This window comes from Pinus tabuliformis, chromosome 6 (genome assembly GCF_031772625.1).
Source record: "Pinus tabuliformis cultivar Carrire ecotype Pingquan chromosome 6, CPIR1, whole genome shotgun sequence".
In the NCBI taxonomy this organism is placed as follows: domain Eukaryota; kingdom Viridiplantae; phylum Streptophyta; class Pinopsida; order Pinales; family Pinaceae; genus Pinus; species Pinus tabuliformis.
This window is the reverse complement of record NC_142292.1, coordinates 1,905,423,817-1,905,440,873: the sequence shown is the minus strand read 5'-3', so window position 1 is coordinate 1,905,440,873 and position 17,057 is coordinate 1,905,423,817.

The following is a 17,057-nucleotide window of genomic DNA, read 5'->3' as shown; positions in this document are numbered from 1 at the left end:
TGTTATTTCTTCAGATTATCAGGTATGGCTGGTCTATGCCTAACTTCAATATTAAACTGATGATTAGGTTTGAAAGGTAATTTGCAAGTGCTGGAAAACATGGCTAGGTTGTGGGCTTGCAGGTTGGGTTTTCTAGGAATTGTAGCAAGCTGAGTTTCTAGAAAAGTATTGAGAATTTCTATGACTGTTCCTTTGTAATATCCTAATCTAGGATCCCTAGTTAAATATTTCCCTTTGATCCTCTTAATGATTAATTCTGAATCTCCTATGATAGATACTCTGATTGCCCCTAATCTTTTAACAAGTTTAAGACCCAGCAAGAGAGCCTCATACTCTACCATATTATTGGTGCACTTAAAATTTAATCTATAGGCATGGCCTTCAGCATGATCATTTTCTAAATGGTATACCCAATCTCCTACTCCTGCCCCTAGTTTATTGGCTGAGCCATCAAATTCTAAATGTCAAAGTATTTCATGCACATGATCAGTGTCAGGGGTGGTGGGAATTTGTTTAATAGTGGGATTAAGTTTTTCTTTCTCGTATGGTTTGTCTTTGTTATCTGAAAATTCTTGGATGTGAACACTTGATTGTTCTTTTTTAATTTCTTTTGGTTCTGCTGCTAAAAATTCTAAAGTATTGGGAGGATTAGTTTCAACATTATAAAGAATGAATGAGTCCATATCAGAGTGTACTGAGTAGATGGGGAAATTTTGGGGCTTTTACTGACTACTTACTACATATTTCATGAATGTTTCTTTGTATAGTTTCTTCGGTTGCCCAAAAACTCAGATGCTAGCATATGACATATCTAATTGAAGTGATCCTTGAATCTTAGCACCCTGGGACCTAGATAATAACATGCCATATTTTGGTGGTATATCTACTACCACTATATCCATTAAGGTAGCTTTTGTAGGGTATTGAACCAATGATACACACAAGTCTTTTATCAATCCTAAACATCTCACCTAACTAGAATCAAAAGAAAAGAGATCTTTGTATGGTCTAGTGATGTCTAGGTCTAGCTTTTCCATTACAAACTTGGGCATGAGGTTATGAGATGCACTAGAGTCAGACATGGCATTGTGAAGAATCTTATCATGTATGTTTAAACTCGCATAAAAGGGAGGAATTCCTCCTTCTAATGGTTTTCCATTCACTTCTGGGCCAAATATAAATTCAGGCTGGTCATCAAAAACATTAACTGAGTCTTCAGTTCCAGTAATTTTCAGTGATCTATTGATTTGAGTTCGGTAGGCATCATGTTCAGCTAATTTAGATAATCGAAAAATAATTTTCAGCTTACCTACTTTAGTTTCTAGAATAAAGGTTTTTTTTTGGGTTTTTGGATTTCAAACAATAACATTCTCTCTATTTTATGTATTTTCTATGTTTTCTCATTTTCAAGAGGGGGGTTATGATTTGCAGTTTCTCCTAAATCAACTTCTGGAGGTTCTTCCACAGTTCCCTTAGAAGGAAGGGGAGTGGAGGATTGTTTATTGTTTGGTTGATTGTTAGAGACATCTTCAATTATTGGGTTAGAAGGATTATTTTTTGATCTAGAAAGAATATGTACAGGTGTGGTGATTGTCTTACCTTTTATGGGATTTCTTGGAACCTTTTTCTTGTTTGCTTTAGGAACATCAATTCTCCTACTTCGTAAGTTGTATTGCTTATGCACCTCAAAGATGGTTGTTTCATATCCATCCCTAAAGTTGAATGATTCACCTGACTGAGTTTGAAACTTCTTAAGAATGTGGGCCTCTTGATCTTCTTGGGTCAAGAAAACTTCTCTTTCATTACAGAGTCCCATCAGATTTATTTGAGTATCTTCTTGTGGTTCTTCAGAGTTGGAAGCTTCTGCATAATTCTCCTGGAAAGAGGGTCTGATGTTTTGGTCTAGACCAATCTTCCTAGTGTTCTGGTTTTGATTTTTTCTGAAGTTAGGATTTCTCCCAAGATTGGTTGGCTGACCATCCCAGGGAGCTTTCCTTTCAATTGTTTCCACTCCGTCTCCTAGTCTATCCATCCCTTTAATTATAGCATCTAGTTTTTGTTCAAAGGGTGAGGATTCTTCCTTTAATGGTATTCTCCTTTCACTCCCAACCTTGGCTCTTTTAGAGATCAGGTTGTCTTCAACATTGACTATCATCCTTTGCATATCTTCCAAAGTGTTAGGGGCTCATTCTCTTAGCTGGAAAGTCATGTCGGAATAAAATCCATCTGGGAATTTGATTAAGGCTAAATCAGGTGGGGGTCTAAGATTTTGAGGGATGGCATTATAGACATTGTTGAATTTAGTGAAATAATCCTACACAGTTTCTTATGTTCCTCTTTTTAGGTTTTCATACTTAGGTAGAATCTGAAGAGGATCTTTCTTTTTCTCCCATCGATTCAGGAATTGTCTATAGTGAGTTTCTAGGCTGTCTATATTGTTTGTTGCTAGAGCTCTGAACCACGTTCTAACTTCCCCAGTTAAACTCTGAACAAATATTCTCATTCGCACATCAACAACATATATTTCATAAATTTCAAAATAATCAGTCATCGTTTTGGTGTGTTGTTGGGCTGTATAGGTACCAGTACCATCAAATTGAGTGATCTTACTTTGGTAACCTTGGGGCATGGAACCCAGGTTTGCTGGTAGTACCAGGGGGACATATTTATTTTCCATTGCTGTAGGCAATGGTGAAACAATAGTTGGGGTTGGAATAACAGTGCGTGTTGGAGTTGAAGGTGGCGGACTAGAAGGGGTGGTTTGAGGTTAAGAGGTATAAGGAAATGGTGATGAACATGCAGAGGCAGAAGTGATTAAAGAGGAATTGGGTGTCCCTTCAATGGTAAGATCAGATTGTAGTGAGTTCTGCAAATGTCTATCAATTGATGAACTGACAACTTGAAGCTGTAAATCTTCGATGAATGTTGGGTCTGGGATTAGGTAAATTAATTTAGAATCAGATGAAGTCCTAAACAAAAAGGTTTCAAAGTATTCATCAAAGGGTTCGTCTTCAAGGTAAATCCACCTAACAGGGTAGGATGTTGATCTGAAGGTGGGCCGAGAACTAGCAAAACTTTCTTGACTTTCTTGTCTCCTAAGAATTCTGGGAATCAGATTGGGGTTCTCAAACACTTATGGTGGATTAGGATGAGGATTAGCTCTGGTGTAACAAATCCTTTCTGAAGCCAGGTTTTTAGATTTTGTTTTTGGTTTTTCTTAATTGATATCAACAAACAGATTCTATGATTTCTTTAATATGCTTTAGATATGGAGTTTGAACTTTCTTAAAGAATTATTTTGATTAAGGAACTGGTTTCCCCAGCGGAGTCGCCACTATGTTATCACTCATATTTTCCTAGAAGTTGTAATAATAAGGAAAGGGGTCCAAGGTAACCACAAACCAACTATTAAGTACATAATCTATCCAATATGTACTCAGAGAGGGCTCTCTCTTTAAGATTTAGCTTTGTTTTATAGATATTATGCTAGTTCTGAAAGCTTGGGGGGTTTTGATTGTGTTTGGTGGTGTAATTCAGGAGCAGATGGATAGAAGTGAGTACTTCAGGCCATTGGGCTATGGAGTCAACTAAAGATGGCTTAACTGGATTCGAATTTTCAACAAAAGATGACTTCACAGGGCAAGAAAGCTAAACATGGAACAAATGGTAACTTGAAAGGATGGAATGGACTTAAAAGTGAAGAAGGGAAATTAAGAATCCTTCAACATGTTTTAAGAAGAGGGAAATTGGGTGATCACTAATAAAAAGCAATTAAGAATTTCTTATTAAATGACCAAACTGATAAACTAAGAAGCAGGAGCATTTAAGAATTCCTTTCCTGTGATAGTTTAGAAGAAAACATTTAGAATAAAAATGATTTTAAAGACAGATTGCACTTAAGCACTTTCTGAATTATTTTTTTTCATTTTAATACTCAGATATGAAACACAATTTAAATATTTAAACCATGAAACAATAACACATGAGACATAGAATACTTATTTGTCTGATGTTTGACACATGAATCCTGTAAAAAGTCCTTTGCTTTATTTCTTCATCCATCCAGCCATACAAAAATTGTCCAACAGCTCTTCTTTTCCAAAATAATAGGTCTATAGAAATATCTAAAAATCTACCCACAATACTCTGAATGAGGGAGTACTTATACAAAAATTTACAATGAAATATCTCTAACAAAGAGAGATATAATCTAGGAAGCCTAACTATATGTTACATAAACGTAGAGACAGATGGTCTCGAATATAGAAGATAAAAATGAACTGATGGCTTGTTGTCCCTATTTTTGTGAATGAGCTCGAGGCAGGCCCTATGATGGAGCATCTTGTTGTCTTCCTCATAACTCTATGTTGACTATTTGATTTTCAACTTCTTAGTGATATTCTTTGACCTGTTCTGATACTCTTTACATGCTTTATCCTCATTTACCTTTTTACTAAAATTGACCATGGTAAATACTAAAAATATACTTTTTACCAAGGTAAAGTACAAAATCTCTATCATGTCCATCCACCAATCTTCCTTTGGTATTCTGGTCCTTTGAAGCTTCCTAAAGAGTTTGTCAGCCTTAGTGTATTTGACAAAATTAGGCTAAATTGGAAACACATGTTTTATCTCATGTTCAACATAGAAAAGGTTCTCTCGATTGTCATAGAAAACTCTGCCTGTTTGTAGTGCCTTGGGTGCAGATGCACTAGCTGATGAACTAGGTTGATTGTTTGCATACTAAGCCAACTTGTCCACATAGTCTTCACACCTAATTAATTTATCATTAATTACTAAAGGACTGGGAAGCCCTTTGCTCTGCAAAATACCAAATATCTCCATAAAATCATTAATTTCTTCTTGCATATTCTGGCATTTGCTTTCCAAATTCTGCATCAGAGACCTTTTGGTCAATACCTTCTTGATTTCTAGGATAGTCCCAGTTCTATCCTCAATACCCAGCTCTTCTAACTGGTACTTATTCTTGTTGTTCAAAAAATTTATTAGCCTAATGGCTTCCTCAAGCTTCCTTCCTAACTCTTTTTTGGTTTTCTGAATTTCTTCAAGAGCTACTTTCACCAGGTCAATCTGTTCAAAAATTATTTGTATGGATGACCAATCATCATTTATTGATTGAGTGATGTTGGTCCAAAGAATCTTCCTAATGTCTATTAGGGGCTTTTCAAAGGTGAGGTCCTTCTCTAGTGATTTCATCTGTTGTGCTAAGTCTTTATTCTTCCTTACTTCTTCAGCAAAATTAAATTTTGAAATGTCATATTTTTGTTCTAAGGTAACAAATTTTTGCTTTCCCTTCTATAATTCAGAGACTTGGAGTTTCATCTCCTCCATGGACTTGATTAACTTCTCTATACTCAAACTTGAAGTTCCCACCTGTGATGTTCCTATACTTGTACCTGTAATTACTTCCACTGTGACCAAAGGGACATTGGGTTCCAGAGTTGTTGCAAGTGTTGAAGGGGTTGCCATTGAGACCACTGGTATCACATTTTGAGCCTGAGTGGTTGACTCACTCTACCTGCTTTTCAATGACTTTTCTAATTCCCATTTAGTCTCCTTCAATTGTTTATTTAGCTTTAGAACTAAGTCCATAAGCTCTTCTTCAGACTTCTTTTGGATGAATTCAGCAGTTTGTGGATGCCTTGATGGAGGCAACTTTAGCTGCTTTCTCAAGGCAGCTATGTCTTCATCTATCTTCTTAATCAAGGCCTCTGCAGCTTTCACATCTTTTCGGTTATGGCATAATCCAATAACTAATTCTTCTAGTGATTTTATTCTATTATCCTTAGCCTGTCACAAGGCTCTTTCCAATTGTAACTGAGCAGTTGTATTATTCAATGAATTTTCCAACCTTTGGGCCATCATGGCTTTACTAGTTAACATTGAATACACCATCTCCCCTGTCTGCTTATGTAACTCAATATGATCTAGGAGATGAATGTTGTTGGCCATGACCTCAAAAATAGTTCTGAGGTAGTCTGCAATGGATTGAGGTTGTTTTACTTTGGGCTTAAAAAAAACTCATCTACATCTTACCTTCTTTGATGTCATAGGCTGACATCAACCTATTCTGAATGTTGGGAACCATCTTCAAATACTAGTTATAGACATGGACCCTTAGTGATTCATTTCTAGCCTTTAATTCTTTGAACTTTTGTTTAATGTCTAAGTTCTTCTTTCCCGGAGGCTTGAAGGATGACACTTTAGCACTTTGTTGCCTTTCCAGTTCCTATCTCTATGACCTAGAAAGTGTCCCACCTTTTGGGAAAGTATGTTGACTGTCTGCACCTTCTTTTCTTTGACTCTCTGTAGTTTCTTCAAAAACTTCCTCCTCTGAATGGGGATTTAGCCTGTGGCTCTTAGCACTAGGCTGGTCTGATGGGCCACTATCAGGGGTATCTACTTCCCTATCTCTCTTTTTGTTCCTTTCCTCATTCAGAGGAGTCTCTAAAATTGGGGGCTCTCCAATGTTGACTTGAGTTTGGTGGGCCTGTGTTTGAGGCTGCTCCTGAGAGGTTTGAGGCTACTCTTGAGAAGTTTTAGGTTGCTTTGACATGGTTGATTGTTCTGTTGCTTGAGCATTGGCCTCTTTTTCTCTTCCCTGTGAGGTCTCTGCAAGCGGTGCACTGGTCTCCTATGAGTCCCTTTGTGAGGTATCAACTATTGACGCACTAGTCCCTGATGCTAGCTCTTCAGAAGTCTCGAATTGCCCCTGTCCAAAAGAATCTAGGTCAGGTGTCTTTTCTAAATATTTCATGATATTTTCTATGTTGACCTGCTCACTATCTATTTCTATAAGAGTCCCTCCCCTCCATTCATCCATGTTAGCAAATTTCTCAATTTCTAGAATTTTGTGATGAAAATAGGGTGATAGTCTATTTTTCATTCTTTTATCACAAACGAAACTGTGGGGGTCATACGGAGTCCAACTAAAACTCTTGTTTAATTTCATGTAGTCTCCTAATATTTGTTCTGCTGCTTTCCATGCTTCCCTACTTTTGCAGACAAATGGGCCTAAGTGATCCTTGATCCTCAGTTGTGCTTTCTTCTTGGCCTTAGTAAAATGAATCAGATCTGAGTTTATCATCTGTCTATAATATTCCAATGTAAACAACCTCATTGGAACATATTTAGGTAGCTTGAATGGGGAAAGCTCACACCCATATATCCTGATCTCTGTGTGATTTTGGTATAAGTACCAGTCACCAACTTTGTACCGTTTGGATAGCTGAAGGATCCTTTTAATGTCATCACTAATTCTAGGAGGGGAATTCCCTGTCAGCAAAGTGGTCACTTGGTGGACAAACTGGTTGATGAAATCATTATAGGAATAAGGGCAAGCAAAAGATTCATGGAAGATAGAAGTCCAAAAGATGACAAACCTTGGATTACCCTTAGTATCAAGTTTCTTGACAAAAAATGGGAATTCGTCTGATTGATAGTAGAGAATGAGGTGATATATGAAGGTGGAATACTTGAAAACCTTTTCTTTCTCCAGTCTCATGAATTGGTCATGAATTTTCTCAGCAATGAAAGAGGCATAATCGCACTTGACAGTAGTGGGGTGACCAGGGGTAAAGATAGACATTAACACTAGGGTCAACTCATCTACATATTCACTAGTGTTGAATCTGAGAACTGTAGATATCATATCAACTATGATTTTTGTTGTGTCTGTAAAGAAAATTGACAGGTAAGGAGGGGGATCTTTAGGTTAATGCTCTTTTAATATGAAAGTCTAGTAGAGGCGACTAAGATCAGATTGGGATAATTTAGTTTCTTTCTCAAGTAAATTTCCAAGGGAAATGGGGGGAGAGCTTGACTAGGATGAAATTGCAGCATCTCATTAATTGTGTCTACAGTTATTGTAAAGAAGATTGTTTGGTTGGGAGAAATTACTACTCTAAGGTTGGGGTTGTAATTTGCATGGAATTGATGGATTATGTCAGGGAAAACATGCATATAGGGGATAAAATACATTGGAAGATTGGATTCCCACAGTCCTATGGGATCATTGCCACTCAAGTGATTATCTTGGTATTGGAAGAACACTTTTAGATGGTCTTTATATGCAGTGAGATCTTTTATTTGAAAGTCCTTATCTGCCAAAGGCAGATAGTCTAAATCACAATGAGGGGTGGTAATGGGTGCAACATTCAAGGCTGCTGGGGTTTCCATTCTGGTTCTTGTGGATTCAGAAAGGAAACTGAGGTTTTATTTGTAAAATTGGTGAAACAGAAGGTGTGGGGGACTTGAATTACAAAAGTAATAACAAAATTATGGTGAATTTTGGTCTTTTCAATTAATTTGCAATGGAAAACAAGTATTTGTAGGGTTTTCTTGTCGAGAAATTGGTAAATACCTGCTTTTGGGGCCGGGCAACGGTATGCAGGTACTGAGTGTGACTAAATGGCTCTAGGCGGCATTGATTGCAAGGTTTAAAGTTGGTTGGCGTTTGGGAGCACAAGCTGGTTGATCTCATCATTTAAATTTGCATGGATGTATAGGTTCGCAAAAGAAACGATGAAATGATTTGCTTTTGTTTTATATACAAAGTCATGAATTGGCAGGTTTCAGGATTTTGATAGGTGACATCATCGGGTGAATGATATGATATTTTTTCGTTTAGTGGGAGGCGGTAAGCGGTTTATATCACATCATTTATGGAGGGGGGGCAGTATTTGGGCTTGAGCCAGTGATTCCATAGAATCAATGACACATGGCGGAGGCACTGTTCACAAAACCACTCCGCGATCACATGCTAACATTCAGTCATGGAGGGTCGTCTGATATGCACGATAGCTATTTGATCTAGGAAGCTTGATCGGACAACTATCATGGATGCGAGGTGACAGGAGTTTAATAAGGGCGGGCCTGATGTAATTAAAGGTTTTTAACCATATCGGGGGTGATGAGATTGGTAGGGAAAGATATTAATTAACCATGGGGGTTAATTAATCCTTTATTAGTTAGTGGGGGGCAGGGTTCTTAATTAGTGACTTTAACTAATTAATTCCCATTTACACAGGTATTATGGTTATATCTGAGCAAATGGGCGGGATATTAATATTTCGGGGTTTTTATATAGTTTAAAGTAATATGGGAAGGGGTAATGCTTTATATGGGGGAACTATATATCAATAAGTTAGTATTTAATATGATATTGAATGGAAAACGTGCTAACTATATAACATTTTCATGTGTACATTAAAACTTAGGCTAAGCGAATAATGAGGGTCTTTATGTAAAATTTTTCAATTTCCCTATGTAAAATAGAATTTTACTTAGGAAAAACTTTATCAAGGGGATAAATGATTTATGAATGGATATGATTATTGATGAATGGGCTTAAGTACTTAGGCATTATAAGTTATTGGGTCGAGGGTTCGGTTCCTCCAAAAGTTAGAGAAATGCTCTGAGCCCCTCTAATTTGATAGATACCTTGGTACTTGGGGGAAATTAGTGAAAATTTAGGGGAATTGAGTAGGGGGGTTAATTATTTTGACTTTGCTTGCATGATATGTCTTTCATGTGCTGCATGCCATTTGTCTTGTGATGAAGGTAAAAGATTTACACATTTGAACTCATCATTCACCACATATTATTCTGCAACTATCATCTACTTAACCTACCTACTTAATCTAGCATTTTTACTTCTTTATTAGGGTGCACTTAGACTGGCAAATCCTTATCAAACTTTCTTTTCTTTTACATGGTGATGCCTATTTGAGTCTACAATTATTACATCCAAGGGCTCAGATTACACTGTTGAGGTCCTTTTATTTACTCTACCTATCTACTTATCTACCAAGATTACATTGTTTGGTCAGATTTTATTCTCTATTTCTACAACATGAAATTGAAATATGAACTAACCAAGTTTAAACTATTTGACTATTCATGAATTGTGGCATAAGTGACAAGCTACACACAATTGTTTATTACATGAAAGTAAAAAGTAGTGGCATTTAGACTTGCACACTTTCATGGTCTTTCTTTTTGTTAGGGTTCATTTTCTTTCATGTTTTGACCATCTTTTTATTCTTTTCACTCTTTGACTTTTGTTTTAGGGTATACCCTCTTCACATTTTTTTATTTTTATTTTGAATTTTTACAAATATGGAAAACATTTGCAACAACTAAAGGTATGAACATATTACATATTTCATCAACTCAATCATGATATATGACACCTATTGTTATAGGGGCATAACACCTGCAATGCTTGCATTTGTACTAGAAACAAATTTAGCAAGTGCTAGAGTTGTTTTCCCTCGCCAATATTGTGTCCTTCCTAGAATGAAATCTAGTAGGCATTACATTTTTTTTATCCTGCAATGCTTGTGGTTTTTCTATAAACAAATATTGTAGGAACTAGAGTTGTTTTAACTTGTAATGTGTTGGGTGTGGAGCCTGATTATCTTTTGTATTCAAAGGTATCGCCACATTGGACCCCAGTTTGAAATGGGGCGACAATGCTACTCATAAAATATTTACTACGGGGGGGTCCAAGGGGGGGCGGCTACGACCTTTGGGGAGCTCCCCCTGGCGGTGGGTTTCGGGGGCAGTGCCCCCAAAAGCTAAGAATAGATGTAAAATTGCCTTGTAAAAGTATAGTAATTTCTAGTCAATTTGGGCCGTTCATTAAGTAGAGATCTGATGGTAGAAGTTATGTTTAATTTAGGGTTTTTTCCCTAGAAGGCAACCCCTCACTATATATGAGGGAATTGTAATGCGTCTATGTATATCTGTATTCTGAGTGAGAGAGAGAGGAGATTGAGAGTGAAGAGGGTGCTACAACAGATCTGCTGTAGGTTGTATCTCTTCAATTTGTTGGATAATATAAAAGGAAGCACTGGTTGTTTCTTCGTGGACGTAGCCCAAACTTTGTGAACCACGTATATCTGTGTCTCTCTTGTTTTATGCATTTTCTATGTTTATATTTCTGCAATATTTTATGTGTTCCATTTCTCCGTAATATATAATTTTCTAACAACTGGTATTAGAGCTGAAGGTCTATTTGGCTGACAAACTTGCAAGAAAGAAGAGTTCCTTGTTCGAGTGGGAGAAATGGCAGAAGATGGTAAGTTTAGGGTCGAGAAATGTAACAACCAAAACTTCTTGCTGTGGAAGATTCAGATGGAAGATTATCTGTATCAGAAAGATCTGTACCTACCATTGGGTGGAAAGATAAAGATGTCGACAGGTATGACAGATGAAGAATGGAATCTTCTCGATAGAAGGGCACTCAGAACATTACAGTTTTGCCTCGCAGCATCGGTTGCCTTCAACATTTCGAAGGAAACAACGACAGAGGGTTTGATTAAGGCATTGGTGAAACTATATGAAAAGCCCTCGGCCTCAAACAAGGTACTTCTTACAAAACAGTTATTTAATATGAAGATGACGGAAGGTGGATCTGTTGCAGACCATTTAAATGATTTTAATACTGTTACAATTCAGTAAAGTTCTGTAGGGTTAGACTTTGATGATGAAGTTAGAGCTCTGTTATTCTTGTGCTCATTGCCAGAAAGTTGGAATGGTTTAGTAACGGCCATTAGTAACTCTGTTTTTGGATCTAGTACTTTAAAGTTTGATGATTCTTTCGGTGCTATCCTTAGTGAGGAAATGCGATGGAAAAGCTCCGGTGAGACATCGGGTAATGCTTCAAGTGCAGATTCTAGGCGAAGAAAAATGGAAAGAGGAAAGAGCTCAAGATACCGCAGTAAATCAAGGAAAGGCAGATCCAAGTCTAAATCGGGGATAATGTGATGGAAATGCAGAAATAAATGACACCTAAAGAAAGATTGTAGGTCTTGGAAGGGAAAAGAAGCAGATGCACAACAAGAAAACAATCCTGAAGCAAATGTGATAGGTGGGGTGTTACAAGATGCTTTGATTCTTTATTTCAAAAATATTATTGATTCCTGGGTGGTAGATTCAGGGGCCTCATTCCATGCCACACCTCATAAGAAATACTTTCATGACTATGTTCAAGGAGATTTTGGACAAGTCCATTTGGGTGATGATAAACCCAGTAAAATTGTTGGAATAGGTAAGGTTCTTATAAAATAGCAGAATGGAAACCAATGGCTACTAAAGGAGGTAAGGCATGTTCCAGATCTGAAGAAAAATCTGATTTCAACAAGGTAGTTAGGTAGTGAAGGTTGTGTGACAACTTTCACAGATAAAGCTTGGAAGGTCACCAAAGGAGCCCTGGTAATAGAAAAAGGTGAAAAGGTTGGTACATTGTATTTATGCAATGGTATTTCTAACTCTGTTAATACTTTAACTTCCAAAGGAGTAGATGCAGCATTATGGCATCATAGGCTCGGACACATGAGTGAAAAGGGGATGAAGATTCTTCACTCAAAGAATTTGTTGCCAGGTTTGAAGAATGTTGATTTGGACTTCTGTGAGAATTGCATTTATGGAGAATAGAAGAGAGACAGCTTTCTCAAAGTTGGGAAAGAAAAGAAGAACGAAAAATTAGAGCTTGTGCATACAGATGTATGGGGACCTACTCAGGTATCATCTCTCAGTGGCTCCAGCTAGAAAAACTTGGATTTATTGTATTAAGAATAAATATGATGTATTTGATACTTTCAAGAAATGGAAAGCTTTGGTTGAGATTGAGATAGGAAAGAAATTGAAGTGTCTCAGACAGACAATGGAGGTTAATATTGTAGCAAAGAGTTTGATAGGTACTATTCAGAGCACGGAATTTGAAGAGAGAAGACAGTTCCAACAACACCACAAGAAAATGGTGTGTCAAAAAGGATGAACAGAACAATCACGAAGCGTGCAAGGTGCATGGGATTACATGTAGGGTTGCCTTTACAATTTTGGGCAGTTGTTGTAGATACTATTGTTTATCTAATAAACAGAGGGCCTTCAATTTCCTTGGATGGTGGTGTTCCAGAGGAAGCATGGATAGGTAAAAAGGTAAACTACTCTTTTTTAAAGCCTTTTGGTTGTGAAGCCTTTGTCCATATTAATAAAGAAAATAGAACAAAGCTTGAGGCAAAATCAAAGAAATGTACTTTTATTGGATATGGTGTTAATGATTTTGGTTATCTCTTATATGATTATGAAAATCACAAAATTATTAGGAGCAGAGATGTAATATTCAATGAAAAGGTCTTGTATAAGAACAGTTGCAGGAAAAGAAATAGGAAAAAGAAAACAAGGAATATGTAGTTCTTTATGAAATCACTGAAAAAGTAAAGGTGCCTGAAAATAATAATAATCAATAACCACGACAACAACAACCACCACAATAGAAGCAGGCACCCCAAACACCTGAAAGTGGTGTTAGAAGATCCACCAGGATAAGTAGACCCCCTGATCGATACTGTCCTTCATTATATTATTTATTGTTGACTGATTCTAGTGAACCTGAATGTTATGAAGAAGAAATGTAGGTTGAAAGCAGGAAGAAGTGGGAGGTAGCCATGGAAGAAGAGATGGACTCCTTAATGCATAACCAAACTTGGGACTTAGTCAGGTTGCCTATAGGAAAAACTACATTGAAGAATAAATGAGTTTACAGGCTGAAGGAAGAAGATGGAGGAAATCAAAGGTATAAAGCCAGACTTGTGGTGAAGGGGTTTGCACAAAAGAAAGGTATTGATTTTGATGAAATATTTTCTCCTGTTGCTAAAATGACTTCAATCAGAACTATTTTAATTCTAGTAGCAGTTGAAGATTTGCATCTTGAGCAATTAGATGTAAAGAAAGCCTTTCTCCATGGGGATTTGGAGGAAGAGATATATATGTAGCAGCCACAAGGATATGAGGTGAAGGGGAAGGAGAAACTAGTGTGCAGGTTGAAGAAGAGCTTGTATGGCTTAAAATAGGCGCCAAGGCAGTGGTATCTAATATTTGACAAGTTTATGTCTGAACAAGGTTATACTATATGTCACTCTGATCATTGTGTTTATCTGAAAAAGCAAAATGATGGCAGCTATATTATATTGTTATTGTATGTGGATGACATGCTTGTTGTAGGGTCTAACATGCAAGAAATAAATGTGCTCAAAAGAAAATTGGCAAATTTATTTGCAATGAAGGATTTGGGAGCTGCAAAACAAATCCTTGGTATGAGAATAACTAGAGACAGGAAAAATCGCAAGTTAACATTGTCTCAGAATGAATACATAGAAAAGGTGTTGAAAAGATTTAATATGCACAATGCAAAACCAGTTAGTACACCTTTTGCTAGCCATTTCAAACTTAGTAAGGAAATGTACCGAAAGACCGAAGAAGACATGGATTATATGTCTAAAGTTCCATATGCATCATTAGTTGGAAGTTTAATGTATGCAGTGGTCTGTACAAGGCCTGATATTGCACATGTAGTGGGAGTTGTAAGAAGGTACATGAACAATCTAGGAAAGGAACATTAGATGGCAGTGAAATGGATTCTAATATATTTGAAAGCTACCACAAATCAAGCATTATGCTTTGGTGGTTCAAACATTTCTCTACAGGGATATGTTGATGCAGATATTGCAGGTGACAGAGATAATAGGAGGAGCACTATAGGATATGTATTTACTGTAGGTGGAATAGCTGTCAGTTGGGTTTCAAAAATCCAATGTGTTGTTGCACTTTCAACAACAGAAGTAGAGTATGTTACTGCAATAGAGGCTAGTAAAGAAATGATTTGCTTACAAAGGTTTATGGGTGAATTGGGTAAGGAGCATGATATGGGCACGTTATAAAGTGATAGCCAAAGTTTCATTCATCTTTCAACGACCTCAACATTTCACTCTAGGACTAAACACATACATCTCAAGTACCATTTCATACGATTAGTGTTGGAAGATGGAGAGTTGAAGCTAGAAAAGATACACACTAGCCAGAATCCTGCAGATATGCTAACAAAAGTTATAACCAGGGAGAAACTAAGAATATGCTTAGTTTCAATTGGTCTTCAAGTATGATGATGAAGATGAGAAACAACCAAGTCCATAGAGGAGTCATTGTCCAGCAAATGAAGCAGCGGTGGAGCTGCTATAATCAGTATTCAAGTGGGAGATTGTTGGGTGTGGAGCCTGATTATCTTCTATATTCAAAGGTATCGCCACATTGGGTCCCAGTTCAAAATGGGGCTACAACACCACCCATAAAATATTCGCTACAGGGGGGTCCAGGGGGGACAACTGCGGCCTTTGGGGAGCCCCCCCTGATGGGTTGTTTCGGGGGCAGCGCCCCCGAAGCTAAGAATAGATGTAAAATCTCCTTGTAAAATTATAGTAATTTCTAATCAATATGGGCCATTCATTAAGCAGAGATCTGATAGTAGAAGTTATGTTTAATTTAGGTTTTCCGCCCTAGAAGGCAACCCCTCAATATACGTGAGGGAATTGTACTACATCTATGTAGATCTGTATTCTGAGTGAGAAAGAGAGAGGAGATTGAGAGCGAAGAGGGTGTTACAACGGATTTGTTGTAGGTTGTATTCTTCAGTTTGCTAGATAATATAAAAGGAAGGACTGGTTGTTTTTCCGTGGACATAGCCCAAACTAGGTGAACCACATATATTTGTGTGTCTCTTGTTTTATGTGTTTTTTGTGTTTATATTATACAAATAATTTATGTGTTCCATTGCTCCATAATATATACTTTTCTAACATAATGTTTTTGTTTTTTTCTAGAAAAAATATAACACGTGCTAGATTTGTTTTAGCCTGCAATGTTTACAACTGCACTATAAAAAAATATAGCATGATCTTCTCAACAAATATTGAAATTTTCTCTTATATTTGGAAGTCAATGTTAACAGAAAGTCCCTTTTTTGCAGACAGGACTTACATGCACCCTAAGCAATGGAAAATCTATTATGGAAAATACCCCATTGAGAAACATTTGAGCCCTCACTCCTCTAAATCCATGGTCTAGTTGTGCATGAAAATATTCTCTTTGACATTTCTAATTGGAGTTAAGATGAGATGAAATGTGGATGGAATTTCGATTTCATTCCATCTTAGTTATCAAACCTTTTGTTATCCACATCTAAATAAAGAAGGGATCTAAATCTGAGATTTTCCCTAAAGCTCCCCACCTTTGAATGATCTCAAATTTAAACCAATATACAAATAGATTCACCAAAATAAGCATCCTTTTATGGACCCTTTCCCGTAAAATACTCCTAACTATAGAAAATCATCTAAAATCGGAATATAGGGCCTCTCAAAATGCACTCTTTGTTAGTTTTTTAATGAAACAATAAAACGTTTGTTCATAAAGTGCAACTTCAACGTCATGAAGGAGATGGCATACAGAGTAAAATGACCATATTCATATGGCTATGTTTTCAAGTCATGGAATCAACATTATCAATCTTCCTTAAAATATTTTTGAATATTCCTCTTCCCACCAAATCAAAAAATTCAACAATGTTTTATCTAAACAAAATACCTACACTAGATTTATTTCTTCATTGCAAATTCATTTTTATCTAAGATCCCTTCTTATCTCTAATGCAACTCTTTCTCAACCACCTTCATCACCTAATCTATCCTCAACTTCTAATACACTTTCAAAAATTGCCTTCGTGTCCTTTAAGTCTTCACCTCTGTTGTACCTTAAGAAACCAATTTCCTAGTTGTGTAGAAATTGTTCTTAAGACATTAATGATTATAATTATTGTCACTTGTTTGTCACTTAATTGTATGTTGTGTTCTCAAATGAAGGACCTGGGAGACTTGGTTTTTAACCCTCAATACTTAGGTGACATGAAATATCAGAATGCCATTTGATTGCGAATATAAACGATGAATGAAGAAAGATTGAAGAAGTTAGATAAAATATGTTATTTTACATAGAATCTACTTTCTGTGACACATGGAGAAGTTAAAGATAATATGATGTCTTACACAAAAACTACTATATGTAACTTATAGGAATTGTAGAGGTAAGAACTTCAAGTATCGGAGCGCTCTTTTAAGGGATTTTAACTTTATTTACATAAGCAAATAAAGACCTACAACTTCATTACCATACTTAAAGGAAGAAAACATATGATGACA